The sequence below is a fragment of the Hyaena hyaena genome, unplaced genomic scaffold, assembly GCF_003009895.1.
Source record: "Hyaena hyaena isolate Hyena2069 unplaced genomic scaffold, ASM300989v1 scaffold_1367, whole genome shotgun sequence".
Taxonomy (NCBI): Eukaryota; Metazoa; Chordata; class Mammalia; order Carnivora; family Hyaenidae; genus Hyaena; species Hyaena hyaena.
The window spans coordinates 135,920-153,691 of NW_024082002.1; the positions used below are offsets into that span (position 1 = coordinate 135,920).

Genomic DNA, 17,772 nt, shown 5'->3' on the forward strand with positions numbered 1-17,772 from the left:
CCCAGCTTAGCCCAATACAGCTCATCTTAATTTAACTGATTACATCTGCAAAGAACAATTTCTAAGCAAGGTCACCTTCTGAGGTTCTGGACAGACAGAAATTTCCAGGGGTTGCTATTTAATCCCCTGCAATTAAGAATAAAAGATAAAGTGCTTATGCATAAACTCCGTTGACTGCCTGGAGTATACACTAAGAAGTGGAAATGTACCAATTAAGATCGGTTGTGGGGAAAGGGAAGGGAGAGTATACAGTCGTCTGTTACTGTTGCTCAGATTAAAAATTGAAGACTGTCTTAAAAAAAAAGAGGACAAAGCTCTTAAATGACAAAATGATGGTGAAAACTAACAGATAAAAATACAAACTTTCCAAAATATTAGAAAAGATAAAATGACAAAATAGCCTATTTTCAAAAGAGACATCAAAGACCTAAATAAATGGAGAAGTATATAATTTTATGAATGGAGCACTTAATATCTCAAGGATATCATTTCTTCTTAAAGTGATGAATTTAATGTAATTCTAATATTAATTCCAACAATGTTTTTCAAGAGCTTGAAAACATTTCCAAGAACTTTTTTGTAAAATTGTATGTAAGTATGTAGGGCCTTGAATAGAAAGGGAACTTTTACTACAAATAAGGAGAGGATTGCCCAAAAAGCTTGCAGAATTTATCAGACTCTCCAGGAATTAACATATTGTTACAATACAGGCACTGCCATAGAAGCTCAAAATTGATTACACAGGACAGAGAGCTCAGAAGATTGGTATTTGGTATATTGACAGGGGTGTCATTCAAGGCAGAGGACAGTTCAAGCTATTTAGAGCTGATGTGGTCAATGGGACAGAGATGATTGATGTGGGAAGCCACAGAAAGCTAAAAGGCCCAGCTCTCTGGAAGAACATGAAACCGCAGCAGATTTGCCCTTGAAGGCATTTGATGCACTGAAGAGATACAGCCAAGACCAAGCAGTGGTGAGTAATACCTGCTTTCACTCTGGCTGCTTTCCTCTACTCTTCATCCAGTGCCCAACACTGATTTAAACCCAACGAGAAGCCACCTGACGAGGTACGTTGGGGACTGCAGCTAACGTGGCCCAGCATCTTTGTGGAACAGAGCACGAACGAGCACAGGGCATGAATAAGTCTGAGCCCAGACATGCGAGGGCCTCCCCTTTTGCTACTCATCATCCAGTCTCAGCATGTTACTAAAATGTAACTTACGTTCAAAAAGTTAATGCTCTGTACACATGAGGACATCCTTAAACTCTTCCAAAAAAAGCAAAGCAAAGCATCATCATACCTGTGGAAAGAGAGGGGACTTGGAATTATCTAGACCCAAGATCTAATCACAGTAGCCTTGTTTCCTGTTCCCTGAAGCCAAGGACAATATGCAGTCACTCCAGGACATGGCGCCCAAAGCAGAAAGACAGGGGCAGCTGTGAGCTGGCCACGCCATCTTTTTTTGTGCTCACATCTCCCACCAGTGCTTTTGATTCACAAAATGAAGCTGCAGACAGGTGGGAGTGGGCCTGGGGAAATGCAGCCTGCGGAGTGCATGATGTCGAGAGCAATTCAGAGGATGACGATCCACCCACAAGAGAGTGAGTGGTCCACCCTCATCATGAGAAGGTATATTTGAGCAGCAAAGCTTGGAAAGACTGGTTAAATAGGACACAAATGCTACCGGGTCAAGAAAACTTTGATTGGTTTGTGCATATGAAATTAATAGCTCCTTGTAACCAAATTATAGCTTAAAACTAAAACACAAATTATACTGAGAAAGGTTAACTGCAATTCAAATAATTGAGTTGCAAGAAACTAAAGAGAAAAAGAAAAAATGTATCAAGAACTGCCCCATGTTATTAAGTCAAGCATGTCAACCCAATAGAAAAACAGGCAGTCAAATAAATAAGTAAGTAAATAAACTGGAATTCAGGAGAAATTTCAAATGTATAAATCCAAACATATGTAGAAATATTTAAGCTCACTGTGATACAAAAATGCAAGCCATTACTTCAATAAACATATTTCCACTTGATAGGATAAAAATTAAATGTACAGATGTAACAACAGTTGGAGGAGATTTGAATATACAGTTTCCCTTCATACGTTGCTCGAAGAGACTGTGGTGGTGAACCTCATGTGTGAACTTGCATGGATCACGTGTACCTAGATATCTGGGCAATCATTGTTTCTAGATGTGTCTATGAGGGTGTTTCTGGATGAAATTAGCACTTGAATTAGTGGACTCAGTAAAGCCTTTTGGATGGGCGATCATCATCCAAGCTGCTGAGAGTCTAAATAGGATAAAAAGTCAGAGAAAGAATTCAGTCCTTCCTGCCTGATTGCCCAAGCTGGAGCATGGGTCTCCTGGCTGCCTGCTTCTCAGGTCTTTGGACTCAGATTGAATTAGGACGGGACAGAAGATTATGGATTGAATGTGTATCCTCAAGTTCATATGTTGAAATCTTGCCCTCCAGTGTGATGGTATTTGGAGGTGGATCCTTTGAAAGGTGATTTGTGTATGAGTTAGTTCCTACTGAATAGGATTAGTGCCCTTTTAAGGAGACCCCAAAGAGCATTCCTGTCCTTCTGCCCTGTGAGGACACAGTGAGAAAGTGGTGGTCGGGGAGCCAGAAACTCAGCAGACAATTGAAGCTGCTAGCACCTTGATCCAGGACTTCCCAGGCTCTAAAACTGAGGAATAAATTTCTGTTATTTTGAAGCACCCAGTCGATGCTAATTTGTCACCATAGCCTCAAGGGACTAAGACAGGCGTACATCTTTACAACTCTGGGAAAACAGTTGTCATTACCTCAAGTAGTCAAACATTTCCGTAACCTGACAAACCAGCAGTTTGTCTCCTAGGAACATACTCACAAGATATACAGCCATACTTTGTTTTCTTGAGCTTTGTTTTATGAGTTTTATTGTTTTTTTATAAACTGTAGGTTTGTGGCAACCCTGTGTCCTGCAAGTTTGCTGGAGCCATTTTTCCAACGGCATTGGCTCATTTCGTGTCCCTGTGTCACACTTGGGTGATTCTCACAATATTTCAAACTTTTTCATTGTTACTATATTTGTAGTGGTGATCTGTGATCTGTGGCCATTGTTGTCACCATTGTGATTGTTTTGGGGTGCCATGAACTGTGCCCAAATATGAATGTGAACTTCATTGATAATTTTTGTCTGTGTTCTGGCAGCTCCACTGACTGGTCTTTCCCCATCTCTCTCCTTCCCTCTCCTTAGGCCTTTCTAGTCCCCAGGACACAACCATATTGAAATTAGGACAATTAGTATCCTATAAGGCCTCTAAGTGTTCAAGTAGAGGAAGAGTGTGGCATCTCATGTTAAATCAAAAGCTAGACATGATTGGGGCACCTAGGTGCCTCAGTTGGGTAAGTATCCAACTCTGATTCAGGTCATGTTCTCACCATTTGTGGGTTTGACCCCGCAATGGGCTCTGAGCTGTCAGAGCCTGGAGCCTGCTTGGGACTCTGTCTCCCCCTCTCTCTGTCCTTCTGCTGCTCACACTCTGTCTTTCACTCTCGCAAAAATAAAACGTTAAAAAAAAAAGCGCTAGACATGGCTAAGCTCAGTGAGGAAGGCGTGTTGAAAGGCAGGACAGGCCGAAAGCTAGGCCTCCGGTGCTAAACATTTGGCCAAGTTGTGATGCAAAGGAAAAGTTAAAAGTGTAACTCCAGTGAACACACGACTGATGAGAGAGCTTTATTGCTGATGTGGAGAGAGTTTGAATGATCTGCAGAGATCAAACCAGCCCCAACATTCCCTGAAGCCTAAACCCTCGTCCAGAACAAGGCCCTGACTCTCTTCAATTCTAGGAGTGTCATTCCTGAACCATTTATCAGCAAGTCTATCTTTCTGCCTGTGGTTTGAAATGCATTCTTTATCATATAGTAAATGTCCTTATGTGACTTGGTTTATTTCCGGACTTTTATTTTACCGCGATCTACTTGTCTATTCATTTGTGAGTACCACAGGTTTTTTATAGGTTGATGTTTATCACTGAATCTTGGGGTCTTCTAAGTACACGCATGTCATCTGCAAAGAGAGATTACTTTATTCCTCTTCGAAATTTTATGTCTCTGACTGATATTTCTCATCTAATTGCATTCCCAGTACTGCCAGTACACAGTACTGAGTAGCAGTGGAAATAGTGACCAATTGTGTTCCTAGTGGAAATGCCCTTAGTGGTTTCCCATTAAATAAGCTGCTGGCTTTAAGATGAGTGTGTGTGTGTGTGTGTGTGTGTGTGTGTGTATTTAAAGAAAAGTATTCATTAATTCCTATTTTCTTGAACTTTTAAGTCAGGAATGAGTGTTGAATTTTACCTAATAATTTTTCAGTATCTATACTGATGTGGTTTTGGAGAGGTGTGGGGGGGGCGTCGGGAGTCGATGGGCTAGAAAGAATTCTTGAGATGTCTTTGTGCAAAAACGTGGTTTCATTAAGGCAAGGCGACAGGACCCCGTGGGCAGGAAGAGCTGCGTTGGGGTTGTGAGGAGAGGGATTTGAGGGACTTAGAGGTAAAAGAGAAGTTTCCCAAAGGACTTTCATATGCTAAAAGCACTCGGGAGACACTGAGGCCCAGCTAGTGTCAAGCTAAGGTTGTTTCCCCCTCTAGCAAAGCATCAACATTAAGACAGTAGGGAGCTCCTGGAGGAACGTTCCACTCTGCCTGGCTCACGTGTTTGTCTGCGGGCTGCAGGTTGTAAGGAAGTTGAGTTCTATCTGCCATTTCCTTCCGCTTTTGGTCCCCACACCACTGTGGAGGGAGGCTGATGTTGGGGCTCCGTGAAGCTAAGTCTATAGGTGTCTGGAGATGGTCGTTTTTTCTTGTAAATCATGAAAACGGTTACAAACTGCTGGAGACTCATGTCCTGCATGACTGTGATGTCTATCAGGTGACCATTTGTTTCCCCCTTTTCCTTGTTCTCAGGCAGCCAGGAGAGCCTGAGGAATGTCACACATCCCACCTGGCTGGGGGGAGGGGGGAGGAGAGGGGGGAGGGGAGATTGGGAGGTGTCCGCTTGCCTTATGCTCCTTCGTCAGTATCAGAAGAGATCATATGGCTTTTCCTTTTACATCCATTAATGTGGTATATCCTTTAATGGGCTTCATACAGTTGGGACAATCTCCAATACCTGTACTAAATCTCACTGTCAGAATGGTGTTGGACTGTTTGCTAATATCAATATATTGATATTTGTGTGCGATCATCACATGTACACTTTTTTACTATCTGTTAGGGGCAGACATTAAAGCTCTATTGTTTCGTAAAAAGAATTAGAAAATATTTCTTCACTTTTTATGTTCTAGAATAATTTCTGTAGCACTCAGACTATGTGATGTTTGGAGATTTGATGGAATTATTTTCAAGCCCACTGGGGCCTAGTGTTCTGTGGAGTAGTGCCTTCATAGCGTTCTCTGTTCCCTGGCACATGGTCTGAGTGTTCTCATGATGTCATCCTGATCTCGGTAAACCATATTTCTCTAGGAATCCATCTGTTTCACCTAGGTTTTCAAATGTATCTGTGAAGGGGTTTGCAAAATATTCTTTTATAATGTTGACAACATCTCTTCAATGTTTATTTCCCTTCAGCCTTTCTGAGGTCTGTTTTCTCCTTTTTCGCATGATTAAATTAGCTATTAGTTTGCCTGCAGTTATTTTCTTCCAGAAATTCAGGATTCTGATTTTATTCTACTTTCTACCACATTGTTTTCTGCATTTTATTTTTTTCTCATTTTCTTCCTTGTGTATTCTTTTGTTGATATTATTCTGGCTTTTTCAATTGACTGTTGTATTTGTTTTCATTCTTATTGATAAAGGGTTTCAGAGAGTACCATAAACTGAGTGGCTTATAAACAACACAAATCTACTTATCACAGCTTCGGAGGCCAGAGGTCCAAGATTGGAGGTGACAGCGTGGCTGGGGTCTGGTGAGAGCCCTCTTCCAAGTCGTTGTCTTATATCCTTACAGGGCAAGAAGGGTAGAGAGCACTCAGCGGTCCCTTTTGTAAGGCACCAGTGCCATTCAAGGAGACTTCACCCTCTTGACCCAAGTGCCTCCCAACACCCCCACCTCCCAATGCTTGCATTAGGGCTTAGAATTTCAACATATGAATTTTGGGGGGATACAAACATTGAGTTCACTGCAAGGATCTATATCTTCCTGTTATCACTACTTAAATGAATGCCCCATATTCTGTTACATAGTGTTTTCTTGTTTAATTTCTAGAATCCTGTAATTCTAGTTGTATATATTTTCCCTTAGGCATAAGAATGACTTAGTAATTATAAAAATACCCATGTGAGAGGGTCTTTATGGTGTTTAATTTTGTGGATACTTTATAGTTTTGTTGCCTTGTGACCAGAGTTTTGTCCATAATAACTCTATTTATTAGCCAGTTAGAATGATCTAAGAAGAAATTCGAACTTGACACCTTATGGCAAGGATGAACTCCAAATGGATCAACTACCTAAATGTAAACATTGAGTATCAAGTCTTTTTGTAAATCCTTTGTAACATGGGCGTAGGAAGAATCTTCTAATTGTGACTTAAAATCCACATACAATAAAAGAGAATTTGATGTATTTAAATATCTAAAAATATTTATACTTCAAAAAATAGGATAAGCAAACAAAAAACGGCTGACAATTGGGGGAGGAGGAGAGGAGGGAGTATTTGCAATACACATCACAGATCAAGTGTTAACATCTCTTAGAGAGATAAAGAACAATTAATTAACAATTGAAACAAAAGCCAAAACTTTTAGTAAAATAGTAAAAAGATGTTAATGGACAGTTTTTTGAGATATAAAAAAGGTCCTGAGGGGCACCTGGGTGGCTCAGGTCATGATCTCGTGGTTGGTGGGTTCGAGTCCTGCACTGGGCTCTGTGCTAACAGCTGAGAGTCGAGCCTGTTTCAGATTCTGTGCCTCCCTCTCTCTCTGCCCCTCCCTCACTAGTGCTCTATCTCTGTCTCTCTCTCAAAAATAAATGTTAAAAAAAATTTAAAGGCCCTTATACATATGAAAATATATCCAAACTCTCTAATAGATAAAGAAATGCAAATTTGCACCAAACTGAGAGGCCATTCTTCTGCTATTAGATTTGCAAAAATTAAAACATATGTCAAAGCTATGGGGAACAGGCTGTCATATTTATTGCTGGTGGGAATACAAATTGATATAATCCTTATGGAGGGGAATTGGGGTATATCTGACAAGATTACATATGCATTCATCCTTTCTTCTGACGATCCCAAATCTAATGACTTGCCCTGAAACCTACCTTCGACGTGCACATATTTATTTGTAACCGCAAACAACCTAGATGCTCATACATAAGAAAGTGGGTAAATAAAGTGTTACTTCCATCCAACAAGGCACTTCTGCAGCTGTAAAAATGTCAAGAGCAGGGAAGATCTCTATGAACTGACGTAGAACAATCTCTAGGATCTTCTGTTAAGTGAAAAAATTAAGTGCACATCAACATCTGTAGTATACTTTCTTTAGACTAGGAAAGAAGAGAAAGTTTAAAAATTGTGTAGCTGCTTGTTTACTCAGAAAGAGATACAAGAAGGATAAAGCAGAAGCTGGGGACTGATTACCCACAGAGTAGGTGAGAGTGAGCGGAGAAAGAGGGAAGAAAAACCAAAGAATCACTGAGACGAGTGACATTTCTCTGACTTTATCTCTGCATGGTTTTGACTTTTAGAATGATATCGTCCCTGTGTGTACAAAAATAATAATAAACAAGGATAGCATAGGGATTCAAAATAGCATGAATCTGATTATTTCAAATAAATAATATAACAAAAAAGCTAAAAAGGAGAGACCCAACACGATGAACTTAAGTGCAGTATTTATACTGCATACTAAGACCATTCAAAATGTGTTTGCATATGGCTTTTCAACCAAGCGCTTTTAAGGTGCCACAAATTTTCTGTGTAGGAAGAGTTGGTCCACACCGTGGGTAACATCAGAGACAGACTGTACAAAGACTCTCTTCCCTTCCTGTGAGTCCCACCCAAATTGCACCCGTCACTCCAAGATTAAGGAGTTGTGTCAAAGGATCTTTAAAACAGAGGTCTTAGTAATTCCCCTTACTAGTGTATTGTTTTTACAGTATGCTTTCATTTCGTCTTGGAAACTTGGAGACGTGTTTTAGGAAAATTGAGAAAATGGATTATTGAAAGACTAACACATACACCATTGCAAGGATATATCTTGGTCCATTCTGGATACCCCTACTCCAGGGATGCTCTAAATGGGCTCTACCTACCTAGACCTAGCTGAAACAAAACAGCCACTTTGTCGCCTGAACAGGGACTTGAACCCTGGACCCTCAGATTAAAAGTCTGATGCTCTACCGACTGAGCTACCCAGGCTTCGCGACGTCTGCTTTAATTCACTGTATATAATGACTAGGGCCTCCAAGAAGTGCCAGGCCTTAGCCCCTGCCCAGCTCGATTGCATTGGACACAGCATTTCTTCGCGACACAACTATCGGGTTGTGTTTACTGCAGGGGGCATGGGAGGCAAGTCGCTGGGAAGAGGGTGGGATTCGTCGGGGAGGGAAGGGATGTTCTGCAGGTGAGGACCGCAGACAGAGCGCCCGGAGCCCGCCGTGGCGTGGACGCGCAGGTGTCCCGGCGGCTCCCCGGGGGGAGGCAGCACCCGTCCACCAATGCCTTCCGTAAATGGGAGGAGCTTTAGGAGAGCCAAACATTGGGGAAAGAACCAAGGTTGCGGCACAAGGCAGGAGGTTCAATTCCCAACGTTCTGGGTGTTTTCTTTCGGAGCCGGGTTCCGGGGATGTTGGTGGAACAATGGACCAACGAACGCGACCCCTCTTCTAAGAGGGGCTTCTGTCCAGGACACTGCCTCCTGCAGGCCCAGCGCCCTGCGCTGTCCATGTCGCTCCTCACCTTCCTCCGCGCCCCTTCCCTCGGCCGCCCAGGGCCCCCCACACCTGGCCAACCCTCCCTTCGCCGGCTTCGCATTCTTGCGCCCACTCGTCCGTCCCTGCAGGGCAGTGAAGCCCGGGCAAGGCACAGCCCCCTCCGCGGCGACACGCGGGCCTCCGCTTACCTCCGTGTCCCGCTCTGGCTTTACCTCCACGTTCCGTCCCGAGCTCCGCCCTGTGTCCCGGCCGGAGGGACCGGGCGGGCGCGGCTCTGTCACCGCAGGTTTCCGGGCGTGCGCGACACGTGGTCGCACCTCTGCAGGGGCGAAGACGCAGGGACCATTGAGGGAGTGATGCGTCCTTTCCCAGTATGCGGCGAGCTTTACAGATGCTAATAAAGACACAGTTTTGATAATGGCCACTTTTCCACAAGATCCAAAAAAGAACAAGAAATGTAAGGCAGTAGTGTCGCTGTCCCGAGTGGCCTTGGTTTCCTCCGCCTGGTGTTTGTGGGAATCCTGGGACTGGAGAGAACAATGCGGGTTTAATAAAACGCTAGCAGAGGATGGTTTCGATCCATCGACCTCTGGGTTATGGGCCCAGCACGCTTCCGCTGCGCCACTCTGCTCGCCGGCGGCGGAGGCGGCCATGACTGTCGCTAATTGAGACGTCTTCCCGGGCGCCTACACTTCCGCCGGCTCCTCTACCTCGTCTCCCACTCAGAAAACCCAGTGTCCGCAGCCCTCTCTCGGGAGCCCGCGTGGATTTCTAGAGGCGGGCCCAAAACTCGGAGCTCCCGCGCCTACACCCGCGCACTCGCGGACTGGAAACTAGGCCGCCCTACACTTGTGCGACCCAGGAGGGGGCTGGGGAGCGGGGCAGAGCTTGGCCTGCGAAGCCGGGAGGGGCGGGGACGGGGACGGTAGACGGAGGGGCGGGGCGGGGCGGGGCGGGGTCGGGCAGAGGGAGGGACCGCAGGGGGCGGGGCGAGGTCCAGGGAGGGGCGGGGCGCAAAGGGGGCGGGCAGAGGGAGGGGCGGGGTAGTGGGAGGGGCCGGCCGAATGGGGCGGGGCGAGATCGGGGGAGGGGAGGGGCGAGGGCAGAGGGAGGGACCGGCCTACTTACTCAAAACCAGACTTCTCTCCTTTCAGCTTCATGGTTACGCGTCATATTCGTTCGTATGATTTGAATTTGCTCTGAAATTAAAAAGCAAAAAAAAAAAAAAAAGTCTCGAACGTAGAAGTCGCCTACTACTGGAGAGGTAACATTCCTCCACATTTCTTTTTGAGTGGAAGCCAAGGTAACTTTGTGGTTCCCCTGGGGAGAGGGAACATTTTTAAATGGAATTTTGCAAAGAGAGGTTATCAATACTCTGCACTTCTTAAGGAACCAAAATCATGGTTCTCGCGGGCAGAGAGAACACCAGTGTCTTGAGATGAAGCTGGCCACTAATATTCTGAATCCGGAAATGTGATGGTTACTGCATAAACTCCAACCTCAGGAAGTGTTGATCCATTCCTTTTCTTTCCTCCTCAGTTTTTCCTCTGAAATCTTCAGGGCGCTGTCCTATTCTTCATTTTCTCTGCTACAGGACGTGCAGAATTGGTGTTGACCTCCTGAGACCCAAGTCATGGGGTCATGACTTCCCCACGATGGTTTCACTCCCAGTAACCTGGCAGCTGCAGAAAAAAGGTACCCTCTTCCCAAAGACAGACAGTGGCTTCTGGTCCTGTAAGTCAGAACTTTCGGTGCTAAGAGAGAGCCCCCCAGGAAGACGTAGAAAGGAAGACTTGGAAATGCAAGGAGGTACAGTTGTGGTGCGGGCTCTTGTGAGCGACACTCCACAGAACTGTCCAAAAGCTCAGGGCAGATATTCTTGTTCCAGCAAAATTGACCTGAGTCCTTGTGGCCTGCTCCCTCTGTGTGGGCTTTTATTTAGCCATCCAGGGCACCCGCCACACATAGTTCATAGCTACTGCTCACGCCTACTGCCTCATCTTCAGCTTCAGAATTATCTTTCAGTTTCTTAGACAATTCTTTTTTTTTTTTAATGTTTTATTTATTTCTAGGAGAGAGAGAGACAGCGTGAGCAGGGGAGGGTCAGAGAGAGAGAGGGAGTCATAGACTGAAACAGGCTCCAGGCTCTGAGCTGGCAGTCAGCACAGAGCCCGACGCGGGGCCCGAGCCCACGAACCGCGAGATCATGACCTAAGCGAAAGTCGGACGCTTAACCGACTAAGTCACCCAGGCGCCCCAGTTTCTTAGACAGTTCTGATTTAGAAGGCTCATGTCACAATCACAGTTCAGGTCCAGCTGGTAGCTGCTAGAGCCACAACTTGACACTTCACCACCAGAGGGGCCACGCCATTAGCTCCCTCAAGTTCTGAATATGGTACATGATTCCCAAAAGGGCCAAATTTATGGGCCTGAGACCTATGTAGTCACCCAGTGCCCCATCACCCCCAAACCCAGTCTCATGACTGAGGTTTTATTAAACGGTAATAAATGGCGTTTCCCTAGCAAGAGCTACCCGCTCAAGGGCCTGGAAACCTTGCTTCCAAAATACCTTAGAGACTTACTCCATCCTGATCCCCTCCCAACCTGTGGATATATAATGAGTTACCAATCACAACCCCATGCAGCTCTTCCTGCCCACGGGTCCATCTCCGGGCTTTAATAAAACCACCTTTTTTGCACCAAAGATGTCTTCAAGAATTCTTTCTTGGTTGTCGGCTCTGGACCACCTTACCATCACCCCAAAACTTTATCAATGCTCTATACATCTGATATTTTAAATAATCAAATAGGGAGGGATAGAAAAAAAGATTCAGAACAAAAGAAGAATACATTTGTTTTTATTAATCTTGGGAACACAAGAGTCCATTAGAATGTGTAGGGAAGGAAAAAATTTCCTTCTATCCTCTAGGTTCTTTTGGCTGGTCTATTAATTAAATCGACCTAGGACAGATCAATAGGAGAAAACAAATTTAATTTCATACATATGAGAGCCCCCAAAGATAAGAGACTCGAGGGCAAGTTGGATTATATGCCATTCTGAGCTAAGGATTGGGACAGGGGTTGGGGCTTCAAAAAGAAGACAACTCACGGGAAGACAGGAAGAGCAAATGTTTGCTAAACAAATATCTGTCATGCGGTGCAAAGACCATGAAACACAGGAAGGACTTAGAACAAACAGGCCCTGTGGGCTCCCCTCACCTGGCCACACCTTTTCCACACTCTATAGTCATCTCTGCTCAGAGCCCTCTTCCTGGACCAGGCCTTCTATCTAAAATTTTCAGGCAGTTGAGTCAAATACCAAAGTGGCACATCTTGGAGTGGCCTATTCATCTCCCCTTCAAAAGCATGTAAACTAACGAAAGCGTAAAAGATTTTAAAGTGTTCTGCTTGACCACAGTAGTGAAATTAAATACATATATCCCGTTTGATACATAGGTAAACTAAGACAAGAGTCAGAACACAGTGACCCGATCAAACATAGCTCCATCCCCACTAACACTCTGCTAATTAGCTTACTGTTAATCAGCTTGTATAAGATTCATATGTGTCCAAAAAAGTCAGAGACTTAAAAATGGACAACAGAAATTATTGGGTCCTTGCTGTAGTGAGGTGCTGGGCATTGTCTAGCAGACCCTCTGGGAATTATCCGATTTTATAGGAATGGGCACCTTGGACTGACTTTCAATTCACAAGGCTGTTTAGAACTCTATGATGGTAGAAGTTAACTTATAAACAAATGATAATTATGCAAGCGCTTCTTGTCTACATCAGTGCAAAGGATTTTGTGTGGTTGAGATACATTTCTGCCCAGGAGAAGAGCTGACCCCAAACACTAAGCTTTATTGTGGTCTAGGATATTAACCAGTTTTGTATTTGTTAGCAAATTGATTTCAGCCTTTCTGATTGTGTGTTGTTTGTTCTTCCCATTATCCTTTGAAGTATTTCTATCAGTTTACTCATTAACTAGTGAGATACACAAAACCTTTGACATTATGTTCATATTATATTTGTTTAAAAGTCAAGTTTTCAATAACAGTAGAACTCCCCTATGACCCAGCAATAGCACTGCTAGGAATTTACCCAAAGGATACAGAAATGCTGATGCATAGGGCCACATGTACCCCAATGTTCACAGCAGCACTCTCAACAATAGCCAAAACATGGAAGGAGCCTAAGTGTCCATTAGCAGACGAATGGATCAAGAAGATGTGGTTTATCTATACGATGGAATACTACATGGCAATGAGAAACAATGAAATCTGGCCATGTGTAGCAACGTGGATGGACCTGGAGGGTGTTACGCTGAGCGAAATAAGTCAGGCAGAGAAGGACAAATAACATATGTTTGCACGTATAGGAGGATTAGGAGGAACTTAACTGAGGATCATGGGGGAGAAGAAGAGGGGGGAAATAGTGGGGGAGAGGGAGGGAGGCAAACCATGAGAGACTCTTGAATGCTGAGAACAAACTGAGGACTGATGGATGTGGGGGGGGAGGGGGAGATGGGCATGGAGGAGGGCATTGTGGGGATGATCACTGGGTGTTATATGGAAACCAATTTGACGATAAACTATTTGTAAAAATAAATAAATAAATAAAACATTTTTAAAAATTAAAAAAAGAGTCAAGTTTTCAGGTTTTTGAAAAAGATTCCTTACTTCAAAGCCAACATAGGGCTCGAACCCACAACCTCAAGATCAAGACTCATAGGCCTAACCAACCAAGCCAGCCAGACACCTCAGGGGCTTGGCTTTTCATCTGATTGATAACACTAATATATTTGGAAAGCTTAAAAGAGAGAAGGAGAAAGAAGTCCTGACTGAGAGGTCAAGGGTGTCTTTACAGAGCACATGGCCCAAGGTGGGGAGGGGACTGTTAAGTCTGAAAACAATTGTATTTCCAGAAAGGAGGACTCAGAGCTCATTGTCTAAGCGTTTGGAAGATAGAAGACCACAGTTCAGAAAAGGCAATGGAACAGGGAATTCGAGTTGTTGCTAAACCATCCTAATGCCAGGTTAGTAAAAGAAATGTGAGGGTGCAGGTCTCTTGAGCAACTGCCACTTGTCACGTGGTTTGCTGCGGTGCGGGGGGGGGGTGTCCCCTACATCAATTCTTCTTAATCCCTGGAGGATCTCGAAGGAGGAATTGTTCCCTAAATTTAAGCATGAAGGGCATGTTCACAGATGGCCAAAGCAACGCAAAGGAATCCGACACCACACTTCTGTTAAATGATGGGGGTTCAGACACACACATCTGATCAAGACCCTCACGGTTTGGACTACTTTGCATTGCCTTTAAAACAGGATTTTAGGTTCTCTCTGTGAAGACCAACACCAGCCAAACCCAGACAACTCACCCGCCCCCCCCACGGCCGTGCACACAAACTAGCATCTCGGCGCAGCTGTTTGCCGGTCGGGGCCTGTGTGTTGGCGGGTCCGCCATGAATTGGGGGCACTAAGGACGCTTCTACGCGGCAGCATGAAAAGCGAGCATTGGTCTAGGCAGGAGGGATTTAAAAAACAACTTTTTTTTTTTTCAACTCAGGAGAGATTTTCAAGCAAGTCCTTCACGCCCTCCTATTTCTCTCTGCGCCCTCTGTCCCGTGACGAGGCGCGCCCCGCATCACATCCCTTCTCGCCCCGCAGGCCGAAGGCAGGGGAGGGGAGGGGGCCGCCGGGGGGTGGGCGCGGGGGCACCTTGGGGCGGGGACCCGAGGCCCCGCGCGCCCTGCGGGAACCGGTGAGACGCCCAGCACCGCTGCCCCCCGGGTCCCGCTCCGCGCGTGCAGATGGCGGCGCGGGAGGGCCCGTGACCATCCAGGAAAAGCCCCCGAGACACGGCTGTCGCAACCCGGCGCGGGTCGCACTTGCAGCCGCACCCCCAGCCCGACCCCGGGGCGCGCGCGTTCGCTCCGCCGCCAGCGCGCAGCTCCCCGCGCCGCCGGGGCGCTCCTGCTTTCAGGTTTTGCAGGACGTTCGCCCCCGCACCTTCTAGAAACAGAGCCCCGCCCCTTCGTGCACAGAAGGGCCTCGGTCCTTGCCAGTCCCTGCGGGGTGCGTCGTGCAGCGGGTCAGGATGGCCGAGTGGTCTAAGGCGCCAGACTCAAGCTTCCGCTTCCCTCACTGAGGCTTCTGGTCTCCGCATGGAGGCGTGGGTTCGAATCCCACTTCTGACAGCGCTCATTTTGGTTCTTGCCTTACTTTTCATCAGCCTTTGATCCCAGGTCTCACTCTCGCCCCAAACAAGGGGACAGACCAAGGGACCTAGGTCAGCAAGCAAGGGATGCGTAAGCTGGAAGCAAGTTAAACTGTAAGACAGGTTGGAATAGTGGGACCTTCGGTGCTTTCTCCCACAGAAGGGAGTTAAAGAAACAACCATGAGAATCGATTTGCAGCGTTTGTGTTTTTATAGTGGTGAGAAAGGTATCCAATAAAAGTAAATACATTCACTTCTTGGCTTTGCCTTTTGCATTCAAATATAGTATCAAAATACCTTATGCTGGGGCGCCTGGGTGGCTTAGTCGGTTAAACGTCTGACTTTCACTCAGGTCATGATCTCGTGGTTTGTGGGTTCGAGCCCCGCGTCGGGCTCTGTGCTGACTGCCAGCTCGGAGCCTGGAGGCTGTTTCAGTCTGTGACTCCCTCTCTCTCTGACCCTCCCCTGCTCACGCTGTCTCTCTCTCTCTCCTAGAAATAAATAAAAAAAATAGATATGCTGCTATCGTTCAGGGTTAGTAAGAAATGACACATTGGGGAAGGTGACAAATACTCAGAGCCTCGCTTCCGCTTTTTCTGTCAAGCTCCGGAACAGTTTCCTGGCAAGAGGGAGCCTCAGAGCCCGGGACTCCTGGTCTTTGAGCAGCTGTTGGGGACTTTACGGAGGGAAGAGAACGTTGCAAAATGATTTTTATTTTGTTTCACTTTTTAGGTTCCCCTATCTAGCCCGAAGTATACTGTGGGTGCTTTGAAACACAGCAAGAACACTCCGTAACAGAAAAACGAGCTGTCCCAATTCAGAACAATGATTTAAAAAAAGATAAAAATGGAGAATGGAGCAAAACAATTTAGGGTTTTATGATTTCAGCGGAAAGGTGGAGCAGGCTAGGTAGGTGCAGATACATTTGTAGAGGTGAGAAGGAGCCTGTAAAAATGGAAACAAAACATCTTGGGAAGGGGAAGGGAGACTCCGAATTCAAGGAAGTAAATTAGTCACACGTGGCTGTCCCTGGTCATTTCTGTTATCGCCCCTGAAAGCTTACTCTCAGTTGTACATTGTTGCATTGTGTTCTTCCCCTGTCATGCCGGGTTATCCAACCTTTTCTTTTTCCTCCTCTCTAAAGTATTCGATATTATTCTTTAGAAAAGAAGCTATTCTGCACGGCAACAGAGACAATGAACTGAATAAAAAGGCGACCTACACAATGAGGGGAAAAGTTGCAAACCATGAATTGGATAGCGGTTAATATTCAAAACTGTAAAGAACTCCTACAACTTCATAACAAAATAATAACCAATCTTATTTTAAAAATGGGCCGAGGAACTAAATGGACATTTCCCCAAAGACAACGTCCAAATGGACAAGAGGTAAATGAAAAGGTGCTCAGCATCACTAATTGTCGGGGAAATGCAAATCAAACGCATGAGGAGATATCACCTCACACCTGGTGGAATAGTCGGCCTCAGGAAGACAAGAGATAACAAGTGTTGGGGAGGATGTGGAGGAACGGGGGTCCTGCGCCCTGCTGGTGGGGAGGTCAACGGGTGCAGCCACTGCGGGAAACAGGATGGAGGTTCCTCAGAAAAAATAAATAAAAATAGAACTATCCTATGACACAGAAATCCCACTTCTGGGTGTTTATTCAAAGGAAATAAAAACAGTATTGAAGAAACATACACACTCCCATGTTTAGTGCAGTGTTATTTGTAATAGCCTAGATATGGAAGCAACCTTTGTCTGTCAGTGCATGAATGGATAAAGATGTGAGATATATATATTATAGTATATATAGTATATATATGATATAAGATCTTATACATATATAATAGAGGACTATTCAACCATGAGGGACAAAAAGGAAATTCTCTCATTTGAATCAACATGGATAGACCCTGAGTATATTATGCTATGTTAGATAAGTTGGAGAGAGAAACACAAATACGACATATAGGAGATATGGGGAATTAAAAAAAATTGTGACAGCAGAGAGTGAAGTGGTGGAATCCAGGAGCTGCGGTTAGGGGATGGAAGAGAGATGTTCTAGGGTGTATATTTGCAACTAGTAGGTAAGTGAGTCCTGGAGCCCAAATACACAGCACAGTGATTATAGACGACAAAGCCGTGTCATAAACATTAAACTTGTCAAGAAACTAGATCCTGATTGTTCTCAGCATTGGAAGCAATGATCGTTATGTGGCCAGCTAGAACCGTCTTGTACACCCTAAGTGTTACACAATATTGAGCTTACACAGTATTGTGTGTCAGAGAGATCTCTGTTTTGAACCCAGAAAAAAATGCTACCAAGACTCTCCCAGGCGAGGCGAGCGGAGGAGCTGAGCTGGGGTCCCGCCGAGGTACGTCCCTACCAGAGAAGTTGGGGGGTAGTAAGTCAATAGCCATACAGGCAGACAAACTCAGTCAATAAATAGCAAAGCTGCAAAAATCTAAGATCTGAATTTTCAGACCAAGATTTCAGCCTGTGCAGAACTTTACAGAATGCATTTTTTTAGCTTCAAAAAAGGAAAGACCTCTAAATCACACAATTCTGAGATAACATCTCAGAGGCAGCTACTAAACTGTTAGCGTATTTGCACAGCAGGACCAT

At 45.2% G+C, this 17,772-nt stretch overlaps 3 non-coding genes across 3 annotated transcripts; 1 reads left to right on the plus strand and 2 right to left on the minus strand.

Moving 5' to 3' along the window:
- Positions 1-8,342: 8,342 nt before the first annotated feature.
- TRNAK-UUU lies at positions 8,343-8,415 on the minus strand. The gene has a single exon. It is a non-coding gene; the product is annotated as a tRNA-Lys (tRNA).
- A 1,074-nt stretch (positions 8,416-9,489) lies between these two features.
- Positions 9,490-9,561, minus strand: TRNAM-CAU. The gene has a single exon. It is a non-coding gene; the product is annotated as a tRNA-Met (tRNA).
- A 5,459-nt stretch (positions 9,562-15,020) lies between these two features.
- Positions 15,021-15,126, plus strand: TRNAL-CAA. The gene is made up of 2 exons: positions 15,021-15,058; positions 15,081-15,126. It is a non-coding gene; the product is annotated as a tRNA-Leu (tRNA).
- Positions 15,127-17,772: the final 2,646 nt, after the last annotated feature.